Source organism: Eleutherodactylus coqui, chromosome 2 (genome assembly GCF_035609145.1).
Source record: "Eleutherodactylus coqui strain aEleCoq1 chromosome 2, aEleCoq1.hap1, whole genome shotgun sequence".
NCBI lineage: Eukaryota > Metazoa > Chordata > Amphibia > Anura > Eleutherodactylidae > Eleutherodactylus > Eleutherodactylus coqui.
Genome location: NC_089838.1, coordinates 67,885,161 through 67,906,062, shown reverse-complemented (window position 1 = coordinate 67,906,062; position 20,902 = coordinate 67,885,161). Strand labels below are relative to the sequence as shown.

The 20,902-nt window shown below is 41.7% G+C and overlaps 1 protein-coding gene across 2 annotated transcripts in view; it reads right to left on the bottom strand.

The window, feature by feature from the left end:
- Nucleotides 1-20,902, bottom strand: part of ATP10B (ATPase phospholipid transporting 10B (putative)) — a 361,387-nt gene that overhangs the window by 323,982 nt on the left and 16,503 nt on the right. The window contains exon 1 of one of the 2 annotated variants that reach the window (XM_066591078.1): nucleotides 10,801-10,817. The exons of the other annotated variant lie outside the window; for it this stretch is intronic. The gene's annotated coding sequence lies outside the window, so the exon portion shown is untranslated. Of the gene's footprint in view, nucleotides 1-10,800; nucleotides 10,818-20,902 lie in introns of those variants that run through there. 2 annotated transcript variants of the gene reach the window in all.

Genomic DNA, 20,902 nt, shown 5'->3' with positions numbered 1-20,902 from the left:
TAAATGCATCTGTGTCCACTTCTAAAGAACCCCAATCTGACTGGGGCATGCAGTGTGGGCCGAAGCCCACCTGCATTAAACATGACAATACTACCTCAGCTGTGATGGGCAATGCAATGGGATATTTTTATGTACCGCCGGTGGGTTCCAGGGAGCCACCCATGCTGTGGGTCCACAGGGAGTTGTAAATGCATCTGTGTCCACTTCTAAAGAACCCCAGTCTGACTGGGGCATGCAGTGTGGGCCGAAGCCCACCTGCATTAAACATGACAATACTACCTCAGCTGTGATGGGCAATGCAATGGGATATTTTTATGTACCGCCGGTGGGTTCCAGGGAGCCACCCATGCTGTGGGTGCACACGGAATTCCCATTGCGGAGTTGTACCTGCCTGTGACTATATATAAAAAAACGCGGTCTGACAGCTTGACAGAATGAATAGTGTGTGGCACATAGGTTCCCCATTGCTATGCCCACGTGTGCAGCTCCTGATGGAGGTGGCACATGATTGGATTTCTCATTGCTTCTGTACAGCATTGTGGGCTATCGCCCCGCCACTTTTAAAGAGGGTCGCTGCCAAGCCGTGCCAACCCTCTGCAGTGTGTGCCTGCTTTTCCTGTGGCAGACGCACTTATAAATAGACATGAGGGTGGCGTGGCATGAGGGCAGCTGAAGGCTGGGCAGGGACAGTTTGGTGTGCGCTGTGGACACTGGGTCGTGGGGGGGGGATTTGGCAGCATGTAACCCAGGAGAAGTAGCAGCGGAGTGTCATGCAGGCAGTGATTGTGCTTTGTTGGAGGTAGTGTGGTGCTTAGCTAAGGTATGCATTGCTAATGAGGGCTTTTCAGATGTAAAAGTTGTTGGGGGGGCGGGGCACTCTTGCCGCTATTGTGGCTTAATAGTGGGACCTGTGAACTTGAGATGCAGCCCAACATGTAGCCCCTCGCCTGCCCTATCCGTTGCTGTGTCGTTCCCATCACTTTCTTGAATTGCCCCGATTTTCACAAATGAAAACCTTAGCGAGCATCGGCGATATACAAAAATGCTCGGGTCGCCCATTGACTTCAATGGGGTTCGTTACTCGAAACGAACCCTCGAGCATCGCGAAAAATTCGTCTCGAGTAACGAGCACCCGAGCATTTTGGTGCTCGCTCATCTCTAGTCACAACCATGCCCCAAATTAATTAGCAAAAAAAGAAGATTTAAATGAACCAATTGAAAACATTGGCCTGTATTCTCTGCGTATTGCATGTGCAAAAATGCCTGTGTAAAGGAACCCTTAGGATGTGTTCACAAAGGGAGGATTTGCTGCGGAAATTCCGTGTGGGATTTCCCTGCAGCAAATCCGCCTGCGGCTGCTAATCACGGGATTGGCCAGCCATGTGGATAAGACTTGTCAAAAATCTCGTCCACACAAGGCGGCCAATCCGTCACGGCAAAGCTGGCAGAAGCCGCTGCTGCGGTGCAGATTCCCTGGCTGCAGCATTTTTTTTTTCGTCGCGGCCTCACTCCTCTCTATGGGAGCACCGTCCGCAATGGAAAAGCTGAATTGGATCCAGCAGGAAGGAGAAGTAAAAGTCTTTCCTTTAAATTTTCAATTTCCTTTGAAGGCACTACTGACTTTGGCCACCTGCAGACGGGCGGAAATTCCGCGGCGGGATTTCCCGCGCAATTTACGCCCTCGGAAGCTGCCATAGGATTGCGTTAGCAAATGCAATCCTAGGCAGACGGCCGTGGTTTGTCTGCGCAAAATCTTGCGCGGCAAACAAACTGCAGCATGTTCTATTTCTCTGCGGGGCTCGGCCGCCGGCTCCGGTCTGCTCATGCACCGACTGCCCGGCAAGCCGGCACATCAAACAGCCATAGCCACGGGCGAGTGCGCGCTGCTCTCTGCAGGCACTCGGGTCGGGTCTCGCTGCGAGAATCCTCGCCGCCGGATTCGACCCGCCTGTCTGCAGGCGGCCTTAGGCTCCAAAAATGCAGGCTTTTTTTTTTTTTTTTTTTTTTAAGATGTAGCTGAAACCGCTCTTATTCAGAGCAATCTTCTCCGCTTCTATGATAATGTGAGGAAGGGAGTTTTATACCTGACCTAGGTAATACTGTAGATATTGTTCCACATAAATGTAGGGGAGATGCCTGTTGCATTAATAACTGCCTAAAATAGGCTGATCATTAAAGGAACATACTCATAATGGAGTGCCACAGGGGTCAGTGTTAAAGCTCTAGTCTTTTAAATGTATTCATTGACAATGCAGATGGCTTATAGAGTGGAAAGATCAATACTCTGATCAATACTGAAGACATTGCATTACAGAATGGCTTTAGTAGAGTTGGAGGCTTAGGCAAAAATCTGGCAAATGAAATTTGAGGTAGATAAATGTAAGTTTATGCACTGTACTAGGGTTGAGAAAGGATTTTTCTAAAAAAAATTAAACAGGAAACTATTAAGTAAGACGGAAGGTGAAAGGCCCGGTCTACTTATGGCAAATGTTTCTGCTGCAAAATAAACAGGATAAACTCTTTAAAATATTGAAACATCCAATGTGGAGCAGGTCTACTATGGCTTCCACTAGCGATGCCACTCCTCATCTTCCTCTCACACTGGTTGCAGCTGCCAGCATCCTCAACGTTTTCTATGCACTCTTCCCACAGCTGTCTCCTTTGCCCATAAGGGGCATGAGCACATGCTCAAGCTGTATCTTAAGCGGCCAGTGTATGCATCAAGCTTTCCCATACCCAACCTATCCAGATGCTTTCCCTACTGGAGAGTGCCTGAGCAATGGGTTCCTTATGCAGCTAGATTCTTGGTTCTTACCCTTACCTATATACCCAACTTTCCTGAATTCTGCCCATTTCTTGACTACAATTTGCATGATTACCCCAACCTTATGCTTGTTTAACTATATTGCATTAACTTTGCCTGTCCTGTCATAGTAACATATTGTGTAAGGCTAAAAAAGATCTTGACCATGGCCTGTTATGCTGACTATACCCTTGCCTGTCCCTTTAGTGTGCTTTGATGCTTTTGACCCACCAAGGTCAGCTGCTACTGTACCAAGAGCACTATTAGGGAAACGATCTGTAGGTTCCTTGCCATAAAGGCCAGATCGCTCTAAAAAGGGGGTTAAGGGGTGAAGACTAGTAACATCTTAGAGCTGTGCTCATTAGTAGCCCAAAGCAAATCAGTTAGTGGCACAGCAGGTCCACATCTGCCGCTTTACAATGTTACTGATTGTATAAAAGAAAAAAGAGCTTGAATGTTTGACTTTGTATCGGGAAACACAAACTAAAATAGTTTGATGAGTGTAGAGCTTTGCTGTTGACTTTGCTCGGAAATTAGCAATTCATTGGGTGAAATGCAGCTTAGATCCAGCTTTTTATTACATTTTCTTTTCTTGATTTAAGTAGTAATGACCTTGTAATGAAAATGTTCAGCAGAGAGCTCTAATCCCTTCAATGTGATTTTTCTGAAGATAGCTTGAATTTATAAACCTTTGTATTTTAGTAATACCAATGTATCGCAGTAAGACGTCAACAGGTTTACAGATTAAGAAACTGGAGAATAGGTCGTTATGGCATTGGTGTGAAGTAGTGTATTGAACTAGATATCTAAAATGGATATGAAATTGAATTTCAAAAACTTAAAACATCATGCATAATAATAGATAGATAGATGAAAGTAAATAGTAATATTTAGCTTTAAAGCATTAAAGTGAAGCTTATGTCTGGATCCCTTTAATGATATTAGGGGAATGCAAAACTATCAACGGCCTGATATGATCAGGAGGATCTTAGAATTTCTTCTTTCATAACCGAGAGAGTTGCTATACTACCCTAATAATGTCTTCAGAAAGAAGAGGAAAAGGCAAAATGTGCATTATCTTATATCAATCAGGAGAGATGCTGTAGTAATGTAGTGTTGTGTGTATAAGCAGAGGTGTATGCATCGAGCTGTGCTGACTTCCTACTGCTCACCCATGTTCTAGACGAATTGGCACATAGAAGAATAGAAAATGACAGGTTGAGCAGTGCTGACCCCATGGAAAATTATTGGCGGTAGTTAGGTGCATCATTAGGTGTTGTTCTGTACCTAACAATTATTAATGATGACACAGGCTGTCTGAGGGGATGCCACACATTACAATAGACCAAATTAGCTTTTATCTCTAATCAGAAACAACTCCAAACTTGCCATAATCCTTGCCTGGGATTGCAGTGCAATATATCACAGCCCATGGAGAAGAAGAATATCTCAGAGAACCTCCTTAAGGCCCATTTAGACACAACGATTTTCACTCAAAAATTTCTCAAAGCCATCTTTTGAGCGATAATCGTTGTGTCTAACTGCACTGACATCGTGCAGTTTCGGTTAAGCTGTTGCTGTTCACTAATCTTTCAACATGCTGAAAGATCAGCGAGCAGTTATCAGGAATTCAGAGGGGGATACAACTGATACTGAAAACGCTCCCTGAAAACAGGCTGGGTATGAAGTCCAGAGTGGTCCAGCTGTGTTCTACGTACCCTGCTTGGAGCGCTCGGATGTATAACAACCGGACGCTCTGAGCGGGGAACAGCCGGATGCAGAAGGCAAGTGGCCCCGCTTGTCTTCTGCATCCTCCGCTCGGAGCACAAGTTGATCGCTCAATGTTTGAGCGATCACCTTGCACTGTTAAGCACACAACGATTATCACTCTAAAATCGCTCAAAAGATTTTTTGAGCGATAATCGTTGTGTTTAAACCAGGGTTTAAGGCTTTTTACCATGATTAGCGTGGCGTCCCACGTGCCACGTAATCATGGTACAACACTCCCTCGCAGAACCTGCACTAGAACACTGCATTAGAACGCCGCAATTTTTGAGTGCTATCTGTTCTATTTTACTGTGTTTTCATGCTTCTATAATGCACCTGATCACCAATCACAATAATGGCATGCATTAAAACGTTGTACCATATGTAAAAGACACCACTTGAAATTGTGGTAAAAAAATCTGTGATTTTGAGCAGCGTTTTCTGAATGCATGTGTAAGAGTAGCCTAAGTCCACAAAGTAATTTTAATATGTAATAAAGATAAAACACTCCACAAAGATTTCCTACAGTCTGGATTCTGCCTGTAGAACAGCCAACAGGGATGCTATGGAGAATTTGCATTGCATTGTTCAATACCAGGAATGGTCCCACTTGTAAACTGCAATTGTCATAATATATATTTTTAGAGAATAACACTTACAATCCTGTAATCAGTTACTTTACGTATGGCGCTAATAGAGCTACACTTTAATGCTTCGTTAGGAGTGAAAGTTGAGACACACATTTGTATGCAGCGTTTCTTTGGGTTATACAAGAAGGAAACAACATTGTAACTAAATATTCTGTCACCAAAAGCAAGAAAAAACAAACAATCTTAACTTCTTAGTTATTTGTTGTAAAGTATTAGAAACGTTAAGAGAACATTTTGACAACCTTAATGAGTATTTGATCAGTTTGTAATTGTAAAACTACAAATTCCGTAAAGTATGAATCATTGATAATTTCCATGCTATAGGGAAAAATTCTAAGCATCGTTCAACTTTGTAAATCACATTTCACAACGAAAGTTAACACTTCATTCCAACACCAACACTCTCAAGCAACAGTGTCATCGATATAAAACAAGTGGGAAGGAAAACAAATTAATTCTAAAGAGGTAATAAATGGCACAAATAGTTTAGTAACTGTTGGTTTCGATACTTGAATTAACCCCTTAGTGACGAAGCCTGTTTGCGCCTTAGTGACGGAGCCAAATTTTGGAAATCTGACATGCGTCGTTCAACGTAGCATAACTCCGTAAAGGCTTTACATATCCAAGTGATTCTGACACTGTTTTTTTCGCCACATGTTGTACTTCATTTTGGTTGTAAAAAGAGACCAATATAATTTGTGTATATTTATTAAAAGCGCCAAAATTGGGAAAATTGGGAAAAAATTGTCATTTTTTCACATTTTCAACTGTAATATCTCAAATATGTCCAAACATACTGTACAAATTTTTATAAGATATATATTTCCATCTGTTTACTTTATTCTGAATGCACATTTGAAAAACTTTTGTGTTTTTTTAACCATTTAGAGGACATACAAATTTAACATTACTTTTCAGCATTTTGAGGAACACTTTGTTTTCCTGCACCAAGCCAAGTTTGCAAAGGCTCATTAGTGTCAGAACAATAGATACCCCCCAAAATGACCCCATTTTAAAAACTACACCCCTTAATGTATCCACTGAGGGGTGTCATGAGTATTTTGACCCCACAGTTTTTTTTCAGGAATTAATCAAATTTAGAGGAGAAAAAATAAAATTTCATATTTTTGCAAATATGTCATTTTAAAGACATATTTTTTTCCTATAGTGCCCATGAAAATGAGGATTTACACCCCAAAATGGATACCCCCGTTTCTCCTGTGTTCAGAAACATACCCATTGTGGCCCTAATCCTATATCTCAGTGCACAACGGGGCCTAAAATGAAAGGAGTAGTCGGTGTCTTTCAGAACATAAATTTTGCTTGAAGGCGTTTTAGGCCCCATAGCACCTTTGTAGAGCTCTTGAGCGGCCAAAACCAAAAGAGAACCCCCACAAATGACCCCATTTTGAAAACTACACCCCTTAACGAATTTATCCAGGGGTGTACTGCCCATTTTTACCCCACAGTTTTTGAATGAATTCAAGCAAAGCAAAAGGAAAAAAATGTGATTTTCGTTTTTTTGGCAATTCTGTCATTTTAAAAACTGCTTATTTTGAACAACACACATATGAATGAAGACTTGCACCCCAAAATGAATACCCCTGTTTGTCTCGTGTTCAGAGACATACCCATTGTGGCCCTAATCTTTTGTCTGGATGCACAACGGGGCCCAAAATGAAAGGAGTAGTCGGTGACTTTCAGAACAGAAATTTAGCATGAAGGTGATTTAGGCCCCATAGCACACTTGTAGAGCCCTTGAGCGGCCAAAACGACAGAGAACCCCAACAAATTACCCCATTTTGAAAACTAGACCCCCTAACGAATTTATCTAGGGGTGTACTGTGTATTTTTACACTACAATTTTTGAATAAATCTAAGCAAAGCAGTAGGAAAAAAATTACAATTTTCATTTTTTTGGCAGTTGTATCAATTTAAAAATGGGTTTTTTTGTACAGCACACATAGGGATGAAGACTTTCACCCCAAAATGGATACCCCTGTTTATCCAGTGTTCAGAACCATACCCCTTGTGGCCCTAATTTACTTAAAGGACACATGGTTAGGCCTATAATAGAAGCAGCACCTGTTGGATTTCAGGGTACAACGGAATAAATTCCAGGCCCCATCGCCCACTTATAGAGCCATTAAGCGGCCAAAATGATAAAGAAGCCCCACAAATGACCCCATTTTAAAAACTAGACCCCTTAACGAATTAATCTAGGGGTGTACTGCGTATTTTGACCCTACAGTATTTGAATAAATCTAAGCATAGCAGAAGGAAAAAAATACGATTTTCATTTTTTTGGCAATTTCGTCAAAACTGTTTTTTATGTACAGTGTACATAGGAATGAAGACATTCACCCCAAAATGGATACCCCAGTTTGTCCCATGTTCAAAAACATACCCATTGTGGCCCTAATCTACTTACAGGACACATGGCTAGGCCCATAATGGAGGGAACACCCGTTGGATTGCAGGGCACAACTGAATAAATCCCAGGCCCCACTGTTCATTTGTATGGAATAAAAATTGACACCTTAAAAAAAATCCCCTCCCCCTCCCCACCCCCACACACTCCGCGCCCTTTTCGGCGTTCCCTAAATCTTAGATAAAAGTAATAATGTGAACTGTGTAGTATTTCCAAAGACAAGGGTAATTACGGAGGCTGGTTGGGATGGGTACATGGGGCAATAAAACCAGTATCCCCCCTCCTCTCATGTTTTTTTGGGGGTATTTCTTGAACTCAGTGGCGGGTATGAGGTGTAAAAAGTGGCGCTCTGTGAGCCTCCGTAAGCTTGATGAGGTGCGGCGGTCTCACACAATAGGCGCTCAACAAGGTACTCCTGGAACTGCATGAAGGCAAGCGTTCCCGGGGCTTCTTGTAAATTACGTATTACAGGTAGCAGTCTGAATAACGGCGGGCTCACGCAGCCGTAGGCGGAATCCGCTTGCGGAGGCGCGCAGCGGATCCCATCTGTGAGCCCGGCTGTGACCCTGCGTATGGCCGCGTAATGTACTGCGCATAACTGCCTACTCACACAGGCGGTCATGCGCAGCACTTTTTTTTGTTTGTATTTCCTGCACCATTGCTTAGCGATGACACGGGTACTCACAGCCCGTACACAATGTAGTTGCGTATGGGCTGCGGGTATGTCCGCGACCATGGAGCACAATGGGCTATATGTTGCGGATATCCGCATTAAAATAGAACATGCTGCGTTCTCTTTTCTGCGAGTGGATTACACAATTACGACCCACTAATGTGAGCGGAATTGTGTAATCCAATGCGATTGATCTGCGTATTACCGCGGATCAGACGCATGCGGAATCCGTAATTCCTATCCGGTCATGTGAGACCGGCCTAAGGTAGATCGCTACCTTTTTATCACATGACCGGGGACCGCTCAACGAGGCCACCCGTCACTGCTCTAGGCTCTCGGTGACCGTTGGTCGCTGGGAGTAAGGGGATTTTAAATTTCCTGGGCTCCCCAACTCCTGCGCATGTGTCCGGTGTTTTACCGGCGGTCGCATGTGCAGAATCTGGGAAAGTTCAAGGAGGAAGATCGCGTCGGGGTGCAAATACGGAGGCCTCCGGTAAAAAGTTTCATCTCCTCTCACCGATCGCATCGGTGAGGGGAGATGAACCTTCACCTTTTTTTTACTTTTACGTGATCGCCATTATCCATTGGATAACGGCGAACACGTGATCAGGAACCGCTCACCGCGGCCCCCCGTGCAATCTCCAGGCTCTTGGCTCAGTTTTGTAGCCAGGAGCAGGGAGATTTTAAATCATCACAGCTTTTGCGCATGCGCCTGCCATTGTGGCGACGACAGCGTGCGCAGAAGCTGGGGTAAGGTCCGCCATTTCATCCTCCCTCACAGATATAATCCGTGGGGGGGAGATGAAATGCAAGCTTTTTAACTTTTTAAACCTTTTTTTAACTTTTTTTCTTCACTTTTTACCCTTTTTTTTTACTTTTTACCCTTTTTTTTTACTTTTTACACTTTTTGTTTAACTTTACATGATCACTGTCACCATTGGATGACAGTGATCATGTCCCTGGTGACATCCCTCTGCTTCGGGCTACACATGGCAGCCTGGAGCAGAGGGATTTTAAATTTCCCGGGGCTCGAGCCCCTCTGTGCACGCGCCCGATATCAATCATCGGGCATGCATGCGCAGATGGGCACTTCGGGTCCCGGGACATGAGGGGAGGTGAAACTTTACTTTTTTTAAACTTTTTTTAAACTTTTTCGCGATCGCCGCTATCCAATGGATAGCGGCGATCGCGTGCCCAGGGACCACTCACAGCGGTCCCCGGTAACACCTCCTGGTTCCCGGCTACCTTCAGGAGCCGGGAGCCAGGAGTTTTTAAATTTGCCGGGCGCTCCCGGGCTTCTGCACGTGCGCGTGATGTCATCGTCTGGCGCGCATGCGCAGAAGGCCTGCGGCAGGTCCGGGAGGACCAGATCTACAGCGGGCAGCGGGGAGAAGGTGGGTGAGTATTTTCAGCTGCCCTGATGGATCGGATCCATCAGGGCAGCTGAATATCTAACTTTTTTCACTGTTTTATTTACTTTTTTGCGATCGGCGCTATCCATTGGATAGCGCCGATCGCAATACCGGGGGGGACTGCCCGCATCCTGGGATGACAGCTCCATGCTGTCGGCTACCTGCGGGCACCGACAGCATGGAGCTGTCACGTCCTCAGGCAAGTGGGCATTAATCCAAAGAGGATGCATAAAACTACGTCCTCTAGGATTAAAGCCCACTTTCTGGGGACGTAGTTTCCCGATGGAGCAGTCGTTAAGGGGTTAAAGTAGTTATGGGGCTGAGAAGTACTGTTGCATCTCATCATTTTCAGATTTTGCATTAGAGCCTAGGAGTCTCACAACATTACCAATCGTTCCCTCATCAAACCAGCAGAAGCTTAACTGTTGTGTTAAGGCCAACAGCACTACACCATCATTCATGTTAGAATCCTTTGTTAAATGCTCAATATCAAACATATTTTGAATAGAATTACCAACCTATAGCATCTCCTCCTGATGGGAATGTTAGAAGAAGCAATTAAACATTAAAACATTGCCTTTTTAAGTCAAACAGGTCTAACTGGCAGTCTGAACCCCTAATGGAAAACCTTCTGTACGCAAAAAAATACACATTTTTCATGCATAAGTGCACTCATCCATTATTTTCTATGGCCTATTTTGGTGAGTTATACACAACAAAGTAGGATATGCTGCATGTTTTTTTTCACGCAACCAAAAATGCATGAAAAATATGCAGATGTGAATGACCTCATTGAAATTAATGGGTTCTACTAAGCATATAAAATACTGTGTACTTATAAAGAGTATACATGAAAACCAGCAACTACAGAGAAAAAGAATGGGACTAAACAAGTCTTATTAAATTCCAAGTCAACAAGGTCAGCCAAGGCCCAAGCCAAAGAGCTGAGAAGATATTCACTCATTAACATTTCAGAAAGTGAGAGTTTTCCCTTAAGCTTTTCAGACAGAAGTCTTTAGGCAGTTTGCTATTGTAATGACTTACAAGAGCGTCTTATGACTTACCACAGTGGAATTACTTTTACTTATGCTTGAGCCCCAAGGGTATCTTTGTGAGCCACATGCTGAAAACAAGTGCCAAGAACAGTAACTTTCTTGTTTCTGTGGCAAAGAGAAATGTAAAGACTTTACTAATAATCATCTGGCAAGGTGTGGATTACTTGTCTACAAAAAGTATGATAATGACTAAGAGGATATTGTTCCAAGAGATGGCTGCTGGCATAGTTTTTCTTCTTGGACTGAACAGTCTTTGTTTCCTTGCAGTGTTGTATTGTCCAATAAATTACTGTGCAAGTAACAATTCAATCAGAATCTAGTCTGGTATGAAATATAGAGCTGCTAAGCTTGGAATGTGGGTCGGATAGTGCCTCAGAGGAAATATTAATACAGAATACAGGAGGGGACTTACTTGGCGCAAGTCTAGGGTCCCCAAAGAGGACCCACCCACCAGCGCCTGGGTTCCTGGTCGGCTTTGAAATATAGATCCCTATGTCCGTGATCTCGGAGAGCAGTAGGAGATAACCCACAATCCGGAAGAGATTGGGTGAAGAAGATATCAGCAATCAAAATGAAAAATACTCTCAGCGCTCATAGGTTCGTAATGTAGAAAAGACTTACATCTGGGAGAAAGGGGTTAATCATTGTGAAAAAAAGACCCTTATTTTGTGTCCAATGGTCCAGATAGGGAAAGAATACCCAATAGGTTTGGATCGGTATTTCTTTCAAAATGCAGCTTTTAAGCTTCAAAACACATAGTGTGGTGCATACAATGCATTTCAGTGCTTCAGGGTTCCCTTTTCAAGTAAGAGCAACATAGGCATCAAGACAGACATTTATACAATAAAAAGACACTTTCTATCATTAGCCGGTGTCCTACCCAGACACTGCTCCCACCACGTTCTGGTGTCACTCACTGATGACGTATAGTGAGGGACGCAGCTTTTATGAGGTGCTGAGGAGTGGAATGCAAATACATTCTACACAGTCTCTAGTACAGAGAATAGTAGCTGTCAGCATGATGACATCATCACAGCTGATGTAATGGTCATGTGACATAAAAATGTCATCAATAGGGATGAGCGAGCGTACTCGGAAAAGCACTACTCGCTCGAGTAATTTGCTTTATCCGAGTATCTCCCCGCTCGTCCCTGAAGATTCGGGTGTCGGCACGGAGCGGGGAGCTGCAGGGGAGAGCGGGGAGGAACGGAGGGGAGATCTTTCTTTCCCTCTCTCCCGCCCGCTCTCCCCTGCTCCCCGCTGCGACTCACCTGTCAGCCGCAGCGGCACCCGAATCATCAGGGACGAGTACAGCGATACTCGGATAAAGCAAATTACTCGAGCGAGTAGTGCTTTTCCGAGTACGCTCGCTCATCTCTAGTCATCAACAAGAACAAAACAAATGAACCAATGGTACTGTTATTACAGATTCACCACTCTATCAGGTCACACATAGCCCCATAATAAATTAGTGATCTTCGTATAAGGAGGAATTCTATAAACTAAATATGGAAAATATATTATCTATGTTAAAATTATTAAAAATATCCATGCAATAAATATATGTAATCCAAAGTTAAAAATAATCATGCAATTTTATACTGTTTAAAAACTAATTAATTGGAGGAAGAATTCTGTGTTTCAGTACTTTTTACCGAAAGTGCACAAGGATTTGTTCCGACCTCTGGGGAGGCCAATAATTTCAGGGGTGAGATTTATTACAAGTGTGTTGTCCTAATATGTGGACAATCACTTGCAGAGAAATGTTGTATGTCTGCCCTCCAACCTTAGGGACACTAGCCACCTCCTTACTATAGTTGAACGTAAAAAGTGGCTAAACTTGAAGTTTATGAAAAAATCTACCAAGTTCGAACGGAAGCGCTAACTCTCCGGTGAACCATTTATTAGGCAGCAGAAAATCTTGTGGTTAAAAATGCCTGAAATTCCAGGAATTTTACAGATTTTCTCTATGAGGAACCCTCCTGCTGATGCCCCGGGATTTACAGCTGCATCTACACCTTGATCTTGACATAATGGAACAGGAGTGACGTGGACATATGTATGATCAGGACAACTGTAGGGGGATCCTTGGGTTACTAGGAAAGCAACTTTTTAAAAAGCAATTTTACTAAAAAGAGCAAAATAAGATTAAAAAATTGTATTTGCATTGTTTTGGAGTGAAATCCACATCAAAATGAAAACAACCAATCCAATGCTTGCGAACATGACCTAATCCTTAAATCAAGCCCTGCGATCTCGCACTCTCATTGGGAGCAATTGAGTAGCAGTGCAACTCATAAATGGCTATGAACACAACCCACAGATCATTAAAAAAGTCCAACCCAACTGTCTCTAATGAGAGGTTGCAGGGCTACAGAGTGATCTTTGATCTTACAGCTAAAGTAACCATATAGCCCTGGCCTAAAACAGCTGAAGATAATTTACATAAAATCAAGACGTAGATAAACATTTCTTCTGAATCCCATGGACCAACACTGCAGCACGGTAATATTGAAACCGCCAATTACAGAAAATAGATTATCTTTGAAGATGAAATATTAATAACTCGGGAATGAACTGCACATGTTTCATCTTTTGGTGTATTTACTTGTTTTCAAACGTAAGAGAAAAACATGAAGTAGATCACTATGCATTAGAACTCCTTATGCTTCAATGAGGCCTTCTCTGATGGGAAATACATGGATAGAATTTAAATATGGTATTCAAACAGGTGGACATATATCTTAATGAAAATAATGCATCCACAAAAAAGGCTAACAAGTAAATCAAGATTATGTTATAAAATACCAGAATTACTTTACCTTCATAATGGTGAATTGTTAGAAACCTATATAGATTACAGTAGCGTTACTTTATGAAGACCAATTGCTAAAAGGCTAAATCATCCACTTGAATTTGATAGATCGTAAACAGTGATTCGACTAATGGAATGACAGGGATCGGAATGACAGGGAAATACAAAAGGTAGATGAGGGTGAACTAGTTTCCTTGAAATACTAAATAAAGCATCACAGCTTAACATCTTTGATAATAATACATAAGACTACTAAGTGACCGTACGGGTAGAATTTCTCTAATGTGCTGGAATACAATCATCAAATTGGCTAGTGACTTGAAAAGGTTTCCTGTCTTTCTATTAATTTTCTTTTCCCCAAAGAACAATTGTGGTGTAATTATCAAAAAAAGACAATAAAAGCGAGAGGCCAGACAGTAGAAGACACCATGATCCACTTCCAACCATCAGCTAGACAGATAACTGCAGTGAAAACACATTCCAAATATTAAATATGAAATCTTTCCAGCAAATGGAGAGAAAGCCATCATAAATATGCTGGAAGCTACTGCTAATTAGGTGATAAGAAAAATGTATTAATGCAGAGAAATTAATGAGCTCATAAACCAGCACCTTTTACAAAGACACATAGGTCCAGCACAAGCTGGAAAGGTTATGAGAGGGCCAGTTTAATTTACCATCCAATTTGTATCTATGCGTAAGAATTTTATCAAGCATCCAAGACCTAATTTCTTTCTGAGAAGTGTTGCCTTTTTTCAAGCTATGGGTTTAAACATTGTCAGTTCCTCAAAGTAGAAGATTGTTAATGAACCCTTTTTTATCATTTCTTATAGAGTAGTTATTGAGGTCAGTAATCCCCCTGATATGTACTTGTTCGTCTTCCAAGTGATCTATTTTGGGAAATATCTAAATCTTGGCACTTGCTGGCAGTTATTCTAGGACAACTAAGACATTCACCAGTGAACCATCTGTGGCTGTGAAAGGTTTACTGTCAACAGCTAGAGACGTTCTCTTAAGTTCACATAAGTGATTGAATATGAACGTCATACCTGGAAAAAGTCATAGTGCCTTCTTACTACTGCCAGATTATTGTTCTCTGACGGAGCAAACCCAAATTAGGCTACCACTTCTAAATGTTGTAGAGCGGTGTTCTCCAAAAGGTAGTTAGGGATTCACTTGGTTTTTGGACCATCCACATGTAGCTCCCAAGTTAGTGGCAGGTGCAGATATGTTTGTGCTCTAGTGAAAACATAAAGTCACAAGCAAAAAATAGGTTGAGGAAATCTGGTTTCAAGAAATAGGCAAAGTAGATGGAATGAAAGTTTTTGCTAACTTTGTAAAAAACTGAGTGAACAGATGTCTTTCTTATTTCCTGAATATACAAGGCATACATTAGGCCTCGTTCACACGAGCGTTGTCTGTGCACATCAGAGTCTCGTGAAAAGATTGTACCTATACTGCACTAAAGATCGCGTGAACTGGTGAATTCCAGATATTTGAATTAGCCCATTTACATGATTCGAGGCCCCTCGAAAATAAGACCCTGTGCCTTTTTGGGGGCAAAATGAATTTAAGACAGGGTCTTCTTTTTAGGGAAACACGGTAGCAATATTTTAGTATTGTACTATAGTATACTACAGAAGATCACTAGTTGAAGTCACTAGTTGAAGTGTGGCCTGGAGACATATGTAATAGACTAATAAAGTTTTAATATTAACCCATAAAATATTAAAAGTTTATCCACTTCCGCATATGTACGACTTGGGTGGGAAGAGGTTCATATGACAAGATGTATAATTACATCATATTGATGGCATGGGCTCAGGAGCTAAACCTGTGCCATCCACAGTAGGAGCTTACTGTGACCAATAGCCAGACTCCTGCTGCAGTGGCGAGGATTGGTGAGAACATGATCCCCGCCGTTAACCACTTACTTACATGCCTAAAACAATGTTGATCACGACATGCATGGAGTTAACAGAAGAAGGGTGCTCCCTTTGTGACATCATTGGTCCTTCAAAATGAAATTGTTATGGAGAATGCCATCAGCATCAGAAAAATAAAACTGGCAGAATTTCGTTTTTTATCATCCCATCTCCAATAACAAATACTTTAATAAAAGAGTAATCAAAAACTCTTATGTACACAAAAGGGTATCAATATAAACTACTGTTCACATCACGGTATCAATGGAAAAGGTATAATGTATATAACTTGTTTCACAAAAAACAAGCCCTCATGTGGCTATGTTGTCAGAAAAATAAGAAGTCATGATGGGGAGCAAAAAAAAATGAAAAAGAGAAATTGAAAAATGGCTACAGAAAGACTGAGAAAGAATAGCCAAAAGTTTTCCATAAATATTAAAGTTTAAAGCAACTCTTTCTGGACAGAAATGTCCCTTTAAATCTTGGAAACTAATTCAGCAGGTAGAATATTGTTACAGTGTACAAGATGTACTCAGAAAGCAGCTATCCTAAACCGTGCTGCGATTCTCTAATGCATATACTGCAGTGCAATCCATTCTCCAGAGGGTAATATACGACATGCCTCTGTGTCCAGTTGTATCTGGGAAAGCCAACCAAGCAATCACTCACAATTAAATTGAGCAGCCATTCCAACTGTAGCACCATGTACTATATTGATGGCTATCGGTGCCATAATGTACTGTGGTGTTCTTTATGTGCTGCTTATAATAAATAACCTTTATTATTTGCTCCCAAGAGACGCGCTCCTGTCTCAGTAACAGACTCCGCAAGAGGAATGCTCTTTAAGTAATGCGATCTACATTTGTAGTAGCAGGGAGTTTATCACTGTCACTGTGCGCTTTGTCTCAAGGACCTCTTCTAATGAAGCATTTCTATTTCACTACACCTTAAGCACATTGTTTAATTAGACTTTGACACAATAGATCAGGCTTAAAAAAATCATTTTCATTTAAAGTAAATATACAAGAGTTACCATACAGAATAGCAATTGGATTTATATTTGATTCATTTCCACAGTTTTCTAATAAAGTGACAAGACTGAACTCAGATTGGGTGATGTCCTGTGCTGTACATTACGTTGAAATCCCCTACCACACATTATGTACTGTCATAAAATACACAACGCCCAACTAATGGCAGTATGGTGCCCAAATAATAAGTCATACATTAGCCAAATAACACTTCAGGTAACTAGAAAGGTGTTTTCAATAGATGCAGCTGCTTTGCTCTCTTGCACACTAACCCTGTATTCATATATTGAGGTACAATAGCATATTTATGTAGTAAAGCTGGTTCAGGTAGTGTATATGGGTATAGCACATGACCTCTGTGAACCACAATCTTCTGTGTCAAATATTCTTTTTGAACATTCCAAGAACTGGAAATCTCCACAATTCGAGCACAATAATGTTTGAAATATGCAATGAGTGATTCAACATACTAAAAACATTAGGCCACGTTTATTATTCAGTTTACACCTTATGTTGATGGAAATCGCACAAGTCACAGCTACAATTGTGCCAAAACTACAAGGTTTTTCTTTTCACTTTAGGAAAAAAATTAGAAACCTAGCAAGAAAAGAAAGTATAGTCCATCTTAACTTGTTAAAGACAAGACTTAAAAAGGGGGCAAAGTAGTGGCACAAATGTACAGCTGCTCATAGCATGTGTTTAAAATAAATAAATAAATAAATAATATTATTGTATTGTGGTAGTGTTGTTAGCAGAGTGACCAGCAGAGGGCTCCAAAGCAGTCATTCAGCTAACTAATGGTGTGGCAGGAAAAAAGGTAAGCTTCGGTTCCTGCCACACTCAGGAGGTTGCAGAGTTCCTTAAGGCTGGAGGGGACTGCCCTCTCTGGGATGAGAGCCTGTGAGATCTCAGAGAGGAGCTTATAAATTGCTGCCCTGAAATAGTTCCGGAAAGAACTCTTGAATGGAATATTGTTGATTTCTTCCATATGTCGTTTTAAAATAAAATGACTTGTTTTACTTTCACCACAAACTGGCCAGCGTGGGTTTTCTAAGTGCTGCCAACTGTCTTAGAATAGACGACCCTGAGCAAATAACAATCCCCCCAGATGGTCGAACTGTATATAAACATGCACATACATAATATACAATAAAATAATCCAGTACTCGATGAACCCATCCCAGCCATCCCAGCCATTCATTGAATGACATCATTGAATGACTGTGATTGGTTCATTGAGCGCCGGCTCTGATTGGCTGAGGTGGGGTAGTCAAGCCTGTGTTACCAGTAAGAGAATGTTTCCTCAGTGCTGAAGACTGCTGGAGCACCTGAGAGCAGCAGGAGAGAGATCTGAACAGCGTCTGCTAGGTGAGTATTGTTTTGTTTTTAATGTAGTGTAGCTAGGGCTTATTTTTGGGGAGGGGCTTATATTAAAAAACAAAATCAGGATAGGGTTATTATTGGGGTAGGTCTTCTTTTCAGGGTGACACAGTACATTCTGCAGGCCCTTACCCTCCAATTGTAAATAGTTACATAATGGTGTGCTGTGAAGAATTTTCCAACAAAAAATAATCCAGTGATTTAGGCCATTGCTGTGCAATGCCCTTTTTACCTCCTCTAATATTTTTAGTTTGCCCATTTTGTTATTAAGAGAAGCAATCTATTGATTATGAGCACGCATGGCTGAAATGACATTGATAGAATAATGTTTCAATGAACACTGAGAAGGTTAATTGTTTGCGGTTACAGTTTAGATTTGTACTGATCTGTTGGTATTTACAAACTATCTTACAAATGTCTAGAAAGCAAAGTAATAAAGTACATTCTCATCTGTAAATGAATTACAGAATAGACAATTATGTGTATTCAACAATTACGTAATTGACCTTAAGCTCTGCTGCAATTTTACTAATGTAAGAATAAATAAAATATTCTCTCCATCACCCCTATGCTGATGTCATTTCAGCTCATGTAAAACTAAGCAAAGCTTAGATTAGCTTTTTCTCTGTATTTTGTACTGTTTTTGAATATAAAGTACATACAGGATTTTATTGGAAAAATGATATGACCTCAGGGGATGGCAAATTTAAATATACAGCACCAAAATACTTGAAGGTCAGTTAATCAGGGACATAACAGCTATGATGATAAGAAACGGTGGAATGTAGTTTTGAAATCTCAATAGTTTTAAGACATCAATTATAATATACCTTATGCATTTGGGTGTAATCTTCTGATATCCTATGATTTTCCTGGGATCAATAAGTTGAAACATATCTCCCAAGATCCCTTCTCTTTTACATATACAGGAAAAAAGTCAACAAAATAAAACCTCATAAAAAGATACATAAACATACACACAATATATACTCGAGTATAAGCCGACCAGAGTATAAACCGAGACAATAAGTTTCACCACAAAAAACTGGGAAAACTTATTGACTCGAGAAAAAAACACCCCTCCATACACACCTCAGAGCCAGCATCTCTGTCTGTGCGACTGGCTGCTTGAATTCTCCCCGCTGTCATCCCCCGCCGTCCTCTCTGCTCTATCAGTGCTGTGTAAGTAAGCGCTGTGATTGGATTGAGCGCCAATCACAGCGCTTACTTACACAGCACTGCCGGCAGGGCATTTGAAAGCCGAGCAGGGAGATGACAGCGGGGAGAATTCTAAAGCAGCTTGATTGGCTGTGAGTGATCGAGCACCGGCTGTGATTGGGTGCCGCTCGATCCAATCACAGCTCTTACTTACACAGCGCTGATGGTGGGGGATGACAGCAGAGAGAATTCAAACAGCCTGCCGCACCACCGCCGGAGACACAGACGCCAGCTGGGAGGTGAGTATGGAGGCTTTTTTAAGCCTTCCCTGACTCGAGTATAAGCCAAGGGGGGCTTTTTCAGCACAAAAAAATGTGCTGAAAAACTAGGCTTATACTCGAGTATATACAGTATACCAGATACCACTTTGCACTCAAAAACAGAGGATCTCATTCTTTATTGAAAGCGTTCAACTATATTTGGGCTGCCTGTGACCGTCTTTAGTTTACTGACTGTCTGCTGGGGGTAATAGTCGCTCATTATTACCCAGCCAAGCCTGTGACCGTGTACAGTTTACTGCGTGTCTGCTGGGGGTAGTAGTCGCTCATTATTACCCAGCTAAGCGTGACAGCAGGCTTGCGCATAATTGTTTCCTGGCTCTGCTGTGTCCGTTACATGATCGCCATCATCCCGCCGGAGGGAAAGAGTATACATATATACGCTGCATACAGTGTATGTCTGGTTTTTCACCTCACCATTTTAAAAAATTGAAGCAAAATACTTAAGGCCTACCACTGGCCTTTGGCCACTTGACTGGTTCTTCGTTGTGAATTCCAGTAGCAGTAGGGAAAGAGTATACATATATACGCTGCATATGATATGTTACTGGGGCCTGTCCAGACTGCTACTATTACTGAAATGGAACTAATACTGTGCTCCCCCTATACTGCTGCTTCGGAATTGTTACCGGGGGCTGTCTTGACTGCTACTATTACTGAAATGGGCGGTTGGGCAGCATGTTACCCAGGAGAAGTGGCAGCGGAGTGTCATGCAGGCAGCGATTGTGCTTTGTTGGAGGTAGTGTGGTGCTTAGCTAAGGTATGCCTTGCTAATGAGGGTTTTTCAGAAGTAAAAATTGTTGGGGGGGGGGGTCCCACTCTTGCCGCTATTGTCGCTTAATAGTGGGACCTGGGAACTTGAGATGCAGCCCAACATGTAGCCCTCGCCTGCCCTATCCGTTTCTGTGTCGTTCCCATCACTTTCTTGAATTTCCCAGATTTTCACAAATGAAAACCTTAGCGGAGCATAGGTCCCATACAAAAATGCTCGGGTCGCCCATTGACTTCAATGGGGTTCGTTACTCGAAACGAACCCTCGAGCATCGCGAAAAGTTCGTCTCGAGTAACGAGCACCCGAGCATTTTGGTGCTCGCTCATCTCTAATCCTGATCTACAGTAAGAGTATTTGGACACTTAAATATTTTAAAGATTGCATAATTCAAGAAAGTTTAAAGAATTTATATTTTTGGAAAAAAAGGTTTATGAAGCACTTGCCTTCAGCAAAGGAAAAGGTGCGGTATTGTTTTGCATGTCATGTCTGCTTTTGTAAGTAACCTCAGAATACTTTCCATTTATGTTCATGCTTCTATAATCGTCGTACAGCCATCAGTGATAGTTTAACTCAATATAATAAGGTAAACTTTTTATCTTCAGCTAATTATTCTTTATCATATTTCAAAGCTTGTTTAAAAATAAGAAGATAAAATACTCATTAAGGTTTAATGATTTGTCGATTTAGTATAA